The sequence below is a fragment of the Eubalaena glacialis genome, chromosome 4 (assembly GCF_028564815.1).
Source record: "Eubalaena glacialis isolate mEubGla1 chromosome 4, mEubGla1.1.hap2.+ XY, whole genome shotgun sequence".
NCBI lineage: Eukaryota > Metazoa > Chordata > Mammalia > Artiodactyla > Balaenidae > Eubalaena > Eubalaena glacialis.
Window position 1 is genome coordinate 80,221,950 of NC_083719.1, and position 16,109 is coordinate 80,238,058.

A 16,109-nucleotide genomic window follows, 5' to 3' on the forward strand; every position below is an offset into this window, starting at 1 on the left:
AAGTGACTTCCACCAGTGTCTATGTCCCAGAGGAGTCCCAGTTGCCTCCTGCCTCTTTGGGAGGCTCCCCAAGATCAGCAGGTGGGTTTCATCCAAGCTCCTTTCAAATTACTGCTTCTGCCCTGGGTCTTGGAATGTGTGAGATTTTGCATGTGCCCTTTAAGACCAGAGTCTCTGTTTCCTATAGCCCACTGGCTCTCCTGTATGCAAGCCCCACCGGCCCTGAAAACCAGACATTCTCGGGGCTCATCTTCCTGATGCAGAACCGCCACGCTGGGGAGCCCAATGTGGGGCTTGGACTCCTCACTCCTTGGGGAGGACCTCTGCAATTGTGATCAACCTCCTATTTGTGGGTTGCCTACCTGGACCGTATTGTGCCTCTGCCCCTCCTACCCATCTCATTGTGGTTCCTTCTGTATACCTTTTGCTGTAGAAAATCTTTTCTGCTCATCTTCAGGTCATTCTCATCAATTGTTACTCTATAAATAATTATAATTTTGGTATGCCCATGGAAAGAGGTGAGCACAGGGTCTCCCTACTCCATCTTGGCCACATCCTGTTATCTTAACCCCCAAATTATAATGTCTCCTTTTCAAAAATGTCATCCCTTCCTCCCCTTGATATCTCACCTCACATATAAATACTCACTAACTCCGTCTTCCTGACCTTAATTCTAAAAATCAGGAGGCCTGCTTCACACAAGTAAGATTGCATCTACTGGCTTAAGCAGAACATGGAAAGGAAACTAAATGTATTTTCTGACAAACACAAAATGGGGAAGCAAAGAATATATAGAAGCATTGCTGCATATAGTAGACAAGACAGAAGGACTTGTCTTGACTTCAGGGTCAAACTTTGCAATGAGGTCATGCTTTATAAACACCATCTACTCCAAACACATAGCAATAATCGGTGAAATACTAAGAGAGATCAAAAAGACATACTCAGATTTATAGAAAAGATAACATCCAGGCTATCCAAAGAGTAGATGGGGGTTTCCATCCAGGTCAAAAGAGAGCAACAGCCACCGGGAATTTGATTCCTGTGGAAGAAGAGGAGCTAAAAGTATTTCATGCAAGATGGGGACAGTAGTGTCGCTACTTGAAACCAGGGCCTGATGTGAGTTCTCTCACATGTGAAAGGAAGAGGAGAAAAAATTTGGCAGACTTGCTGGTGGGGGCTGTAGCTTATTGGTAGCTGTGAGCCCAAGGAAAAGTACAATCTTGCTACTAGAAGCTCAGCTAAACTGCTTACTAGGTCTTCCATACTCCCATATATTATTGAAGTATGTTTATAAATCCTAGTTTTCAACTGGGCGCCCAGAGAACTAAGTGGAGTCAACCATAAAACAGGGAGTTCCCTGGCAGTCCAGTGGTTAGGACTCAGAGCTTTCACTACCGTGGCCTGGGTTTAATCGCTGGTTGGGGAATTAAGATCCCACAAGCCTTGCAGCATGGCCAAAAAAAAAAAAAAAGAAAACAAACAAACAAACAAAACACATAAAACAGCTCAATAATACAGGGAATAGAGAAAACAAAAGCACTCAAAATAAGCCTGCAAATTCTAAAACAAATTTTTTAAAAATGAGAAGCTGAAAAAAAGCAATGAGAAAAATAAATTATATTTGAAGTGGAATTTATTTCATAAAACATAAAAATGAGTTTGAAATAATATTTGGAGGATTTCAAAGAGAAATAAGGGTACATCATCCATGCAGAAATAACAAGACAGCATGACACCAAAGTAGGCACAAAGGATATGAGATCAAGTTCATATTAAGAGGAACTGATCACGGTTCCCCTTATGACATGGGTGTGTAAGCTTTTACCGCATCTGACTCTCCTGCATATAACAACTGTAAACTCTCGACAAAATACCAAAAGCAACAACCTGAAGGCACTGCAGAGTGAACCAAAGCAAGGGTTGAGGTTCCCATTTTTTACAACTTTTAGCCTGAGGGCAAAAATAAGTTGATGAACAAGGTGGCTAAAACTCCAGTAGAAAAACCACAATCTTTCTTGCCTGAGGAATCAGAGGACAGAGTTCAGAGCAACCACAAACACTGGAAAGTGGGAAGGAGGGGAATTCTAGAAAAAAAGAAAACGGAGAAGGAAAGCTTCAAATTCTGTGTTTAGACTCTGCACAAATCTCTGGCTAATCCCTGAAACATGCATGCATTGGACAGACTCCACTAAAGATAAAAGAACCCAGTCTAAGATTTCCCAAAAGTCAGAGTTCGCAATTTGAGTGCAACCAAGTTAATGTCTGCTAAAATACAAAAATCAACACTCTTTGGAGGAATATAACAGAGTTTGCACAACATAACATTTCACAATATCTAGTATAAAATCCAAAATTACTCAACCAGGAAAATATCCATTTTCAAGAGAAAAGTATAATAAACAGAGACCAATCCTTGATGATCATAAATTGGAAATTACAGACAAGGTTTTCAAAGCAGCTATTATAACTATGCTCAAGTACATAAAAGAAAATATGTGCACAATAAATAAATTTAAGCACAGTAAATAAATTTAAAAGATGGAAATTCTAGAACTGAAAAACATAATATCTGAAATTTTAAAAAATATATATTTGGATGGGTTTAATAGCAGAATGAAGGTGACAGTAGTAAGCCAATGAACTTGAAGTTTGGTCAATAGAAATAATGCAATCTGAAGAACAGAAAAAAATTTTTTTAATTTTTTAAGAGATTAGAACTTCAGGGACCTGTTGGACAATATGAAAAGGCCTAAAATATATATATATATATATGTATATATGTGTATGTATATATATGTGTGTACATATATATATATATATGTAAGTGGAGTCATAGCAGCAGAAGAGAGAATAAAACAGAAAAATATTTTGAATAAAAAATGGTGAAAATTTTCTAAATTTAATAAAAATATCAACTTACAGATTCAGAAATCTCAAGGATCTCCAAGCAGGGCTACTATGAAGAAAACTATATATGGCAGTTGATAGTCAAACTGCTGAAAACCAAAGATGACAAATAAATCCTGAAAGCAGCCAGAGGAAAATGACACATTACATATAGGGCAACAATAATTTGAACCATCATTAACTTCTTATTAAAACCAACATTCAGTAGTGAAAGTAACAAAAAGATATTTTCAGACAAAGACTATAAGAGTTTAACATTCACAGACCTGCACTAAAAGAACTTTATGTAAATAACCAAAAGAAATACAAACCATAGGGGAAATTGGTGGGGGGGTAGGGATGGTGGTGTAATGAATTGGGCGATTGGGATTGACATGTATACACTGATGTGTATAAAATTGATGACTAATAAGAACCTGCTGTATAAAAAAATAAATAAAATAAAATTCAAAAATTCAAAAAAAGAAATACAAACCATAGAAGTTTATAAAATGTCAGCTATTTTAATAATATTAAAATCAAAATAACACATTTGTGGATTAAATGGTAAAAAATAAAATTCTAAATAATAATAATAAAATTGCAGGAGGATGCTCAATGCATACTTAAAGTATACTAATACCTTTGTCATGTTTAGGGAAAAGAATAGAAATACTAAATAATGGAAGGCCCACTTAGAAAAAAAATGTATCTTAACATTTTAAGAGTAACACTAAAACAATAAAAATACAAGTTATAGCTTTCAAATAACAGAATAAGGAAAAATTATCAATCTAACAGAAAGCAAGGAGGGTAAAAAGAAAAAGAATTGTAACCACAAAATACAAAGTAAGATAGCAGAAATAAGCCCAAACATACAAACTGCCACAAAAAGAATTTCAAAGTTCTAATTATAGCAATTATCTGTGGATTTTTCTTTAATTCCAACCTATACTTTGCTTTCAAAAAACTTAATAAAAATGAAGTCAAACTGAAAAATTGAAAATAAAGGGAAAGGAACAGAGATAGTATCAAAATACTAGACCTGTAAAAAGCTTGTTTAACAGTATTAATATCAGGCAAAATAAGGTTAAAAGCCATGACCCAAGACAAAGAAGAAATGTGTATAATAATAAAAGGAACAATCCACAAAGAAGAAATAATATTTATGAACTTGTATGCACCTAATAGCATGCACATAAACATAAAAAGCAAAAACTTTTAAGTACCTTTATTTGAAACATACATCAAGAAGAACTTCCTTCCACTGCACCTGGAAAACTGACTAGTTAAGAGACCTCAGGTCAATCAGTTAAACTCTGCTCTCTCTTTGTGAAATGGTAATATTCATGTTTGTCTTACTAAATGCAGTGTTTTTGTTTTAACCAGATAAAGCTTAATAGACAAATACATACTGACATATGTATATATGTATATTTATACCTATAGATACTAACAAACACAAGGGGGAAAAAAGTCATGATGGACATTGGAAAGAATGTAAGAACTAATTACAAAGATCTGGATCCAGGGGGCTACAAATAATAATTAAGGCAAACAGAAAATACATTTCCTTTGAGAACTTGCATTATTTAAGTTACATAGTTAATAACAAGTAATATTCTTGACTATTTCATAAATAAACAGTTTATCAACATGAAAACACATAATTCTTGGCTCTGTAGTGTCTCCTGAAGTCTCTTTTATTTTTATTTATTTATTTTATAGATTTATTTGTTTGTTTTTTGTCTGCATTGGGTCTTCGTTGCTGCGTGAGGGCTTTCTCTAGTTGCGGCTAGCAGGGGCTACTCTTCGTTGCGGTGCGCGGGCTTCTCATTGCGATGGCTTCTCTTGTGCGGAGCACAGGCTCTAGGCGCGCAGGCTTCAGTAGTTGTGGCACGCGGGCTTAGTTGCCCCGCGGCATATGGGATCTTCCCAGACCAGGGCTCGAACCTGTGTCCCCTGCATTGGCAGGGGATTCTTAACCACTGCACCACCAGGGAAGCCCCTGAAGTCTCTTTTAAAAAAAGTAATAATGATAAGGTTTAGTTGGATTGTCAGGAGGTCATGCCACAAGGCACGTGCTTTGGTAGAAACTTTTTAAATTTTTGAAGACAAAATGAGCTGCATCATAAAAATATGTAAAATCTGACAGTTTATATGACAGATTAAAGAAAAAGTATCAATAGATACTCTGGTGCTTTAAGAACAGAAGTAGTTAAATAGTAATACGGTTCACAAAGAAGGTTGTTGAGTTCCTGCCCATTACTTTGATCTGTTACCAATGCGTGTGACACTACTTTAAGCTAAACATAAACTTCATGAATTCTCAATATCCTTTTAGCCCTTGAAAAAGTAATGTCCATTGGAAGACTCTTCACTGAAAAGTAGTTGTCTGGAAAGATGAGAATTAGTACAAAACAAGCTAAAAAGGGCAAGTTCCTGTCTTCCAGAAACCTACTATCTAAAGCAGATAAACCTACTACCGATGAAGCCAAAAGATTAAATTACGTCAATAAAATACAAGAAAATATAAATTAGTTATTGAAAGAAGAGAGGTTAAATGTTTTCTTGCCTATGAGCTTCTCGAAAGTAGGATCCACGTCTTTTTCAGTTATATTCTCCAGGGACTAACACAGGTCCAGGCATAAAACAGGTACTCAGTACTTGATTGTTGAATGGAATTGAATTAAGAAGGCATTGGTGCATTTAGCTGTGTCTGAAATGAAAAAAGAACATTGGAAAAGCCAGCATGTGTGGAGAACAATGACATTAGTGAATGGCTGTTTTTACCACCCAGGACTCATGTGTTTCTCTTGGTAACAGTGCCCTGATGCTAATTCTCCCTCCCTCTCAGCACATGGGTTCCAGGTGAGCTGCCACAGATAGCTTGGGGATGGTGTGTGACACAGACCTAAGCCAATCAGCATGGCACATTACCCTGGGCAAGACTTATTGACTCAATGATGGGCCCCTGATCCAATTAGAGACAAAGAGACACTTCTAGGAATCCAAGGACAAAGGTTTGTACTCTTTTGCATGGCATTTGAAGAACAGACCACAAAATTAACACCTGCTGCTGATCATGAGGGAGAGCTCTCCTGGGGTCAGAGTCAACTAGGACAATGTAGAGATGAGAGATAGAAAGAGAAACCACAGTCCCACTTGGCATTGGTTGAGCCCCTGTATCCAGCTGGACCATATGTCTGCCAGTCAGTTGTTACTTTGCAACCCAGGTTTCAGCAAAGAAAAAGGACCACTTCCTCTTTTCTTCAGTCCTCACAACCATCTCCTTATTTTCTGAGTCTGCTCATTCTACCCCTTCCCAAATATACTTGTGTTTCAGAATTGTATTATGCGTGTATAAGCCTGTTTCCCTTCTGAAATATGAGCTCACCCAGGAAAAGGATTATATCTTATTCTTTTCATATCCACAGATCCTACACAATTTAACTTCTGGAACATAGTAGGCACTCAAACTAATTGTAGAGATAGTGTGTGTGGCACTGTGGAGAGAGCTGTAAAGCAAGCACAAGTAGGTTCAAACTAGATATTGTCTACAGTGTACAACATCTTGGCACCTCAGTTTCCCCATATGTAAAATAGGAATAATAATCTAACTTCCACAATTTGTGGTAAAAGTTAGATAATGTTTGAAACATGTCTATATGATGTCTAGCTTACAGAAAGTCCTCAATAATTATTATTTTTTCAACTCCATTCCCAGTAAACATTGTATTAATTGATAATTCAAGCAAGAGGTAATGAGAATGAGACAGAGGACTATAGTTACAGGATATAGTTACAGGAAAAAAGAACACCAAACTTAGGAGATAACATAAAGTAAAAACAATAAATTTGGCAAAGGACTAAATAGAGTGAAGAACACAGATAATTAAATGTAACCTAGAAGATGTGAGGATTCAGAGAGATCCCTGATGATTTCATCATGATATAGGGAAAAAAAAAAGCACAGGCCATGTTATCAGCCGGTTAATAAATCCTCCTCCAAAGTTCGAACAAGGTAATTGGCAGTTGCAATGGTAAACTGTAATTTAACTGCTGTGAACCTGTTGATTAGTCAGACTCCAATTCTCTGTTAGAGCCTCCATCAGCCATTCCAGTAACTAATTGCCCAAATTCAGTTGTAAGCATTGAGCTCATTCATAAAAAATTTAATGATAACACAGAGCATATGGCAACAACAAAAAAGAAACAGATGAATATCCAAAGCGAGGTAAAGCTACCCTTAGAAATAAACTTAATATTTGGTTGCTATCGGGTCTTCCTATGGAATTTCCACTGAACCCTTCTGATGAGATTTGCTGACTGAAAACATGAGGAATAAGTCTAAATATCAAAATGAAGTGAAGGTTGAAACATCTATTCAATATATGGATACAGTACAGAGCAATGAGTGAAATATTTTAGCCCAATAATCTCTTTTTCCTTACTAGAAAAGAGTTCAACTTAATTATGACAGTGCATTTCCACTGATGGGAGTAGACAGTGCCAATAAGGCCAGTGAGATTATATGTATATTATCTATAGTATTAAACACATTTCTATTCAAGCAATATAAATCCCTGTAACAAATTTAGACAAGGGAATTCCCTGGCGGTCCAGTGGTTGGGACTCAGAGGTTTCACTGCGATGGCCCAGGTTTGACCCCTGGTCAGGGAACTAAGATCCCGCAAGCTGTCAGGTGCGGCCAAAAGAAAAAAAAGAATTTAGACAAAGAGTGTAGCATCTAGGCTATGGGACCCTTGGTGAATAGACATAGCTGGATAATTGACTTTTTTTGAAAGTTGATTTCATAATTTTACACACCCAAACCCTTTTAATTATGTTGGGTAGAATTCTTTCCAAAATAAATCACTGACTTTGCCTGACTCTTTAAACAAAGAATATTAATGACTCAAATTTATCATTATAAATAACAATTATTAAAGTCTTAAATACTTGAATAACCGTCAAACTATTATTTTCATTACTAGGAATTTATCTTTATAGGCTAATCATAAGGGTGCACAAATATTTCACTTCAAAGATATTCATATAAGATTGGTTTCATAAATGATTATTTATATGATGTATACTCAAAAGCCATAGAAATAGTAAAGGCAAATGATGAATAAAATATGCAACATTTACAATATTTTTACAAAGTGAAAAATGACAATGAATATGTCACACTGTTAAAAAAGGAAAATATAAATGTTACTATGAATGATATTGTGCAGTGATGTAGTGGTAGCCTTCAGAGCTACTGATGAGCATAGATAGAGCTGTTTGCTCTAACACACACACGAAAATCAGGCTCTATTATAGTCCTTTTCAAGTCTTGAGCCTGACTTTTGAAATGTTCCTGCCTTTCTCCATTGCTGCAAGACTGTCTGCTCTATCTTCTCAACACTGACATTGCACCTGTCCCTAGCAGCCCTCCTTCACTTTCTTTTTCTTAGAGTCATGAGATTGAATAGGACATCAGTGATCATTGAAACCAATCACCTTGCAAATGTTCAAGTCTCCTCATTGACAGCTCTGTCGAATGCCACCCAGCTGAATCCTGTACGCATCTACTATGACAACTTAATTCTTCCTCTGGCTGCCTATTGCTCCTTTCAGCTTTGTGAATTTTTTTTATCTATTAGTCCCCTTACAATGTTCATCTTTTGGTTTTAGTGATAGCCATTCAAATCTGAACTCCTTTCCAGTTACAGTTTTTTATATATTTGAAAATAACTATCATGGTACCCAAAGTTTTCTCTTTTCCTTCATTTTTCAGCCATTCAGTGAATTATTATTTACCCCCTACTTTGTGCTGGGCACCACTCTAGACACTGGGATTATAGTAATGAATAAATCCAATAAGGTCCCTGTCCTCATCAAACTCACATTCTAGCAAGGAAGATAATAAACAAGAAAATAAATAAGTAAACAAGATAATTACAGATCACAGGAGTTATCAGGCAGAACCTAACTAGGCTTTTGTTCCGGAAAGGTACTAGGAGAGACTGAGTACATGAGGAAGCACCGTATCTGAGTAGAGACCTGAAAGTTGAAGCTCCACCCATGGGAAAAGCCAAGGGAAAAGCACTTTAGCCAGAAGGAACAGAACGTGAATTCCCTCTCAGATGAGAAAACTCTCAAAGTGACCTAGGAACACAACAGTGGCTGGAGAGGTGAGAAATGGGAGGAGAAAGGAGTGTGAGGTGAGGTGGAAGAGGTACGCAGCACCAGATCATGTAGGGACTTGGTAAAAGGCTTAGATTTCTTTCCAAATCCAAAGGCAAGTGACAGGCATGAACGTGATAAAATCTGATTTATGCTTAAAAAGATCATTCCAGCTGCCTAAACATTATAAATTCCTGTAACCATTTCTCACAGGAATGATTTGCATCGCTTCTCTTGGTCCAGCCCCTCTAAACATGCTCTAGTTTTTCTACATTCTTCTCCAGGAGGGAGCCCAGAGCTAAAGGCAGTGCTTTGGGTGTGATCTGATCATTCAGAGTAAAGTGAAATAATCACCTCTCTTACCCAGGATATTCTTCTTCTACTATGTAGCTGAAGATTACGATGTCCTGCAAGGTTGAAAATCATATAAAGAAGCTTGTCAAAAACAAAAGTAAATAAACCCTGTTTGAGAGCTTAAAGCAGTGGTTCTCAACCTTGCCTGCCCACTAGAATCACCCAGGGAGCTTTGAAAAAAATCCCTGGTGTCTAGACAACATCCCAGGACAATTAAATCAGAATCTCTGGAGGTAGCCTTTTATTTTTTTAAATAAATTTATTTATTTATTTTTCGCTGCATTGGGTCTTCGGTGCTGCACGTGGGCTTTCTCTAGTTGCGGCAAGCAGGCTTCTCATTGCGGTAGCTTCTCTTCTTGCAGAGCATGGGCTCTAGGCGCCCGGGCTTCAGTAGTTGTGGTGCACGGGCTTAGTTGCTCCGCGGCATGTGGGATTTTTCCCGGACCAGGGCTCAAACCCGTGTCCCCTGCATTGGCAGGTGGATTCTTAACCACTGCGCCACCAGGGAAGCCTTGGAGGTAGTTTCATTATGCACCCAAGGCTGAAAACCATGAGAGAATGGCTAGCCCTGTGCTTCCCAAAATTTAACCTGCAGAGAAATCATCTGAGGATCTAGTTAAAATGCATATTCTGATTCCCTGGATCCGGGGCAGGGCCCAAGAATCTGAATTTCTTAATAGTTTCCAACTGGTACGTTTGCTGCTGTTTTAAGAGCTACACTGTGAATTAGCAAGGGCCCAACCCCAAAGTTCTCACAACATGAACCAGAATCACTTGGAGGGTTTGTTAAAACACAGGTTGCTGGACCCCACTCTCAGATGTTCTGATTCAGTAGATCCTGGGTGAGGCCAGAGAATTTGCATCTCTAACAAGGTCTCAGGTGATACTGAAGCTGCTCATACAGGCAGGATCTCACTTTGAGATCCACTGAGCTATCTAATGAGGAAAAAACACATGAATTATAGGCTCTGAAGTTCAGAGCACAGTCTTTATGTTTGACTCTCATGACCTGGAAAACTTTTCATATCTTTTGTTCTCCTCTGAATTCCATCTAGGCACACTGTTATGTATATTTTCCACAGGAAAATGCTAGCTAAAAGGAATTTAATTTTGAGAAGGAGAACTATGACAATGGCAGGCCAGCAAACATGCTTTCGTGAAAGGGAAATTAATCTGGAACACTGAAACTAGCCCTGATATGTTTCATCACAAAGAGAGGCGTATGCTAAATTTTGAATTATCTCTTTCTCATAGATTTTAGCTACAGCATGCAACCAGTTCCCCTACTTAGTAAAATCTTGAATGTTCTGAATTCTTTTTTCTGTTGTGTATCTGCCTATCCACTTTCTTGTTTGCTTTGTTTCAGTGCATCTTTGTGTCTCTTTCTTGTGAACATGCTGCATAATGCAAACTAATAAAAATATATGCTACTAAACTGTGGAGACTTGAGAACAATAAACAGAAAATAAAGTGAATTGCTCTTCCAGCACCAAGTGTTTCTCAATAAGCATTTTTCTGAATAACATCTTTCCTTCAGACTCATCCTTCAGACCCATAGCAAAAAAGCTGACAGATATATTACATTCCATATATTTTTGATGTGACATCATTCATTTCCTTTCTCTATCATTCTGTGATTATTTAGTTTTATTAATAAGATGTGCTAATATAATAAACCAGAAAGTCTCTACTTTCCCTATAAACATATTTAGTCAATAAATAAAATTTTTGTTGATGTCCAGGAACTACAAAATAATACATGATTAACTGTCTACAATGTAGATATAAAAAACTACCAAGCTTAGCACTCTTCTGTGAATCAGTTAAGAATTTATACAGTTATGATACAATCAAGTCTATTTTTAAAAACCTTAAAACAATTATGACACAATTCACCTCAATATAGCATGAATTCTTACAGCTCTAAGTTATAGTATGTATCTGAAAACTACATACTTATCAAACCAGACATGGGAGGGTAGATGATTGGAAAGCTTCAAGTGTTCTGTCAATTACCTCTTATTCGCAGAACAAAGGACAGTAATAAAAGGTACTTAACAGAGTTCTTTCTCCTATCCAATCTAAAATGTCAGATTGCTTTATGGTTTTTAACCCTCCTGATTAGAAACATCCTCTGAAGGATAACAAAAAAAAAAAAAGAAAGAAAAAAATCCCATCAAGGTACACTTTATTGAGTTTTTTTTTTTTAATTTTTTAATTTAATTTTATTTATTTTTTTATACAGCAGGTTCTTATTAGTCATCAATTTTATAAACATCAGTGTATACATGTCAATCCCAATCGCCCAATTCAGCACACCACCATCCCCTCCCCCCCATGGCTTTCCCCCCTTGGTGTCCATACATTTGTTCTCTACATCTGTCTCAACTTCTGCCCTGGAAACCGGTTCATCTGTACCATTTTTCTAGGTTCCACATACATGCGTTAATATACGGTATTTGTTTTTCTCTTCCTCACTTACTTCACTCTGTATAACAGTCTCTAGGTCCATCCACGTCTCAACAAATGACTCAATATTGTTCCTTTTTATGGCTGAGTAATATTCCATTGTATATATGTACCACATCTTCTTAATCCATTCGTCTGTCGATGGGCACTTAGGTTGCTTCCATGACCTGGCTATTGTAAATAGTGCTGCAATGAACATTGGGGTGCATGTGTCTTTTTGAATTATGGTTTTCTCTGGGTATATGCCCAGTAGTGGGATTGGGGGATCATATGGTAATTTTTTTTTTAGTTTTTTAAGGAACCTCCATACTGTTCTCCATAGTGGCTGTATCAATTTACATTCCCACCAACAGTGCAAGAGGGTTCCCTTTTCTCCACACCCCCTCCAGCATTTGTTGTTTGTAGATTTTCTGATGTTGCCCATTCTAACTGGTGTGAGATGATACCTCATTGTAGTTTTGATTTGCATTTCTCTAATAACTAGTGATGTTGAGCAGCTTTTCATGTGCCTCTTGGCCATCTGTATGTCTTCTTTGGAGAAATGTCTATTTAGGTCTTCTGCCCATTTTTGGATTGGGTTGTTTGTTTCTTTAATATTGAGCTGCATGAGCTGTTTATATATTTTGGAGATTAATCCATTGTCTGTTGTTTCGTTTGCAAGTATTTTCTCCCATTCTGAGGTTTGTCTTTATGTCTTGTTTATGGTTTCCTTTACGGTGCAAAAGCTTTTAAGTTTCATTAGGTCCCATTTGTTTATTTTTGTTTTTATTTCCATTACTCTAGGAGGTGGATCAAAAAAGATCTTGCTGTGATTTACATCAAAGAGTGTTCTTCCTATGTTTCCCTCTAAGAGTTTTATAGTGTCTGGTCTTACATTTAGGTCTCGAATCCATTTTGAGTTTATTTTTGTGTATGGTGTTAAGGAGTGTTCTAATTTCATTCTTTTATATGTAGCTGTCCAGTTTTCCCGGCACCACTTATTGAAGAGACTGTCTTTTCTCCATTGTATATCCTTGCCTCCTTTGTCATAGATTAGTTGACCATAGGTGCGTGGGTTTATCTCTGGGCTTTCTATCTTGTTCCATTGATCTATGTTTCTGCTTTTGTGCCAGTACCATATTGTCTTCATTACTGTAGATTTGTAGTATAGTATGAAGTCAGAGAGTCTGATTCCTCCAGCTCCGTTTTTTCCCCTCAAGACTGCTTTGGCTATTCGGGGTCTTTTGTGTCTCCATACAAATTTCAAGATTTTTTGTTCTAGTTCCATAAAAAATGCCATTGGTAATTTGATAGGGATTGCATTGAATCTGTAGATGGTTTTGGGTAGTATAGTCATTTTCACAATATTGATTCTTCCAATCCAAGAACATGGTATATCGCTCCATCTGTTGGTATCATCTTTAATTTCTTTCATCAGTGTCTTATAGTTTTCTGCATACAGGTCTTTTGTCTCCCTAGGTAGGTTTATTCCTAGGTATTTTATTCTTTTTGTTGCAATGGTAAATGGAAGTGTTTCCTTAATTTCTCTTTCAGATTTTTCATCATTAGTGTATAGGAATGCAAGAGATTTCTGTGTATTAATTTTGTATCCTGCAACTTTACCAAATTCATTGATTAGCTCTAGTAGTTTTCTGGTGGCATCTTTAGGATTTTCTATGTATAGTATCATGTCATCTGCAAACAGTGACAGTTTTACTTCTTCTTTTCTAAATTGTATTCCTTTTATTTCTTTTTCTTCTCTGATTGCCATGGCTAGGACTTCCAAAACTATGTTGAATAATAGTGGTGAGAGTGGACATCCTTGTCTTGTTCCTGATCTTAGAGGAAATGCTTTCAGTTTTTCACCATTGAGAATGATGTTTGCTGTGGGTTTGTCGTATATGGCCTTTATTATGTTGAGGTAGGTTCCCTCTATGCCCACTTTCTGGAGAGTTTTTATCATAAATGGGTGTTGAATTTTGTCAAAAGCTTTTTCTGCATTTTTGAGATGATCATATGGTTTTTATCCTTCAATTTGTTAATATGGTGTATCACATTGATTGATTTGCATATGTTGGAGAATCCTTGCATCCCTGGGATAAATCCCACTTGATCATGGTGTATGATCCTTTTAATGTGTTGTTGGATTCTGTTTGCTAGTATTTTTTTTTTTTTTTTTTTACTTATTTATTTATTTTTGGCTGTGTTGGGTCTTCGTTTCTGTGCGAGGGCTTTCTCTAGTTGTGGCAAGCGGAGGCCACTGTTCATCGCGGTGCACGGGCCTTTCACTATCGCCGCCTCTCTTGTTGCGGAGCACAGGCTCCAGACGCGCAGGCTCAGTAGTTGCGGCTCACGGGCCCAGTTGCTCCGTGGCATGTGGGATCTTCCAAGACCAGGGCTCGAGCCCGTGTCCCCTGCATTGGCAGGCAGATTCTCAACCGCTGCGCCACCAGGGAAGCCCTGTTTGCTAGTATTTTGTTGAGGATTTTTGCATCTATATTCATCAGTGATATTGGTCTGTAATTTTCTTTTTTTGTAGTATCTTTGTCTGGTTTTGGTATCAGGGTGATGGTGGCCTCATAGAATGAGTTTGGGAGTGTTCCTTCCTCTGCAATATTTTGGAAGAGTTTGAGAAGGATGGGTGTTAGCTCTTCTCTAAATGTTTGATAGAATTCACCTGTGAAGCCATTTGGTCCTGGACTTTTGTTTGTTGGAAGATTTTTAATCACAGTTTCAAATTCATTACTTGTGATTGGTCTGTTCATATTTTCTGTTTCTTCCTGGTTCAGTCTTGGAAGGTTATACCTTTCTAAGAATTTGTCCATTTCTTCTAGGTTGTCCATTTTATTGGCATAAAGTTGCTTGTAGTAGTCTCTTAGGATGCTTTCTATTTCTATGGTGTCTGTTGTAACTTCTCCTTTTTCATTTCTAATTTTATTGATTTGAGTCCTCTCCCTCATTTTCTTGATGAGTCTGGCTAATGGTTTATCAATTTTGTTTATCTTCTCAAAGAACCAGCTTTTAGTGTTATTGATCTTTGCTATTGTTTTCTTTGTTTCTATTTCATTTATTTCTGCTCTGATCTTTATGATTTCTTTCCTTCTGCTAACTTTGGGTTTTGTTTGTTCTTCTTTCTCTAGTTACTTTAGGTGTAAGTTTAGATTGTTCATTTGAGATTTTTCTTGTTTCTTGAGGTAGGCTTGTATAGCTATAAACTTCCCTCTTAGAACTGCTTTTGCTGCATCCCATAGGTTTTGGATCATCATGTTTTCATTGTCATTTGTCTCTAGGTATTTTTGGATTTCCTCTTTGATTTCTTCAGTGATCTCTTGGTTATTTAGTAACGTAGTGTTTAGCCTCCATGTGTTTGTGTTTTTTACGTTTTTTACCCTGTAATTCATTTCTAATCTCATAGTGTTGTGGTCAGGAAAGATGCTTGATATGATTTCAATTTTCTTAAATTTACTGAGGCTTGATTTGTGACCCAAGATGTGATCTATCCTGGAGAATATTCTGTGCGCACTTGAGAAGAAAGTGTAATCTGCTGTTTTTGGATGGAATGTCCTATAAATATCAATTAAATTATCTGGTCTATTGTGTCATTTAAAGCTTCTGTTTCCTTATTTATTTTCATTTTGGATGATCTGTCCATTGGTGCAAGTGAGGTGTTAAAGTCCCCCACTATTACTGTGTTACTGTCGATTTCCTCTTTTATAGCTGTTAGCAGTTGCCTTATGTATTGAGGTGCTCCTATGTTGAGTGCATATATATTTATAATTGTTATATCTTCTTCTTGGATTGATCCCTTGATCATTATGTAGTGTCCTTCCTTGTCTCTTGTAACATTCTTTATTTTAAAGTCTATTTTATCTGATATGAGTATAGCTACTCCAGCTTTCTTTTGATTTCCATTTGCATGGAATATCTTTTTCCATCCCCTCACTTTCAGTCTGAATGTGTCCCTAGGTCTGAAGTGAGTCTCTTGTAGACAGCATATATATGGGTCTTGTTTTTGTATCCATTCAGCAAGCCTGTGTCTTTTGGTTGGAGCATTTAATCCATTCACGTTTAAGGTAATTATCAATATGTATGTTCCTATGACCATTTTCTTAATTGTTTTGGGTTTGTTTTTGTAGGTCCTTTTCTTCTCTTGTGTTTCCGACTTAGAGAAGTTCCTTTAGCATTTGTTGTAGAGCTGGTTTGGTGGTGCTGAGTTCTCTTAGCTTTTGCTTGTCTGTTAA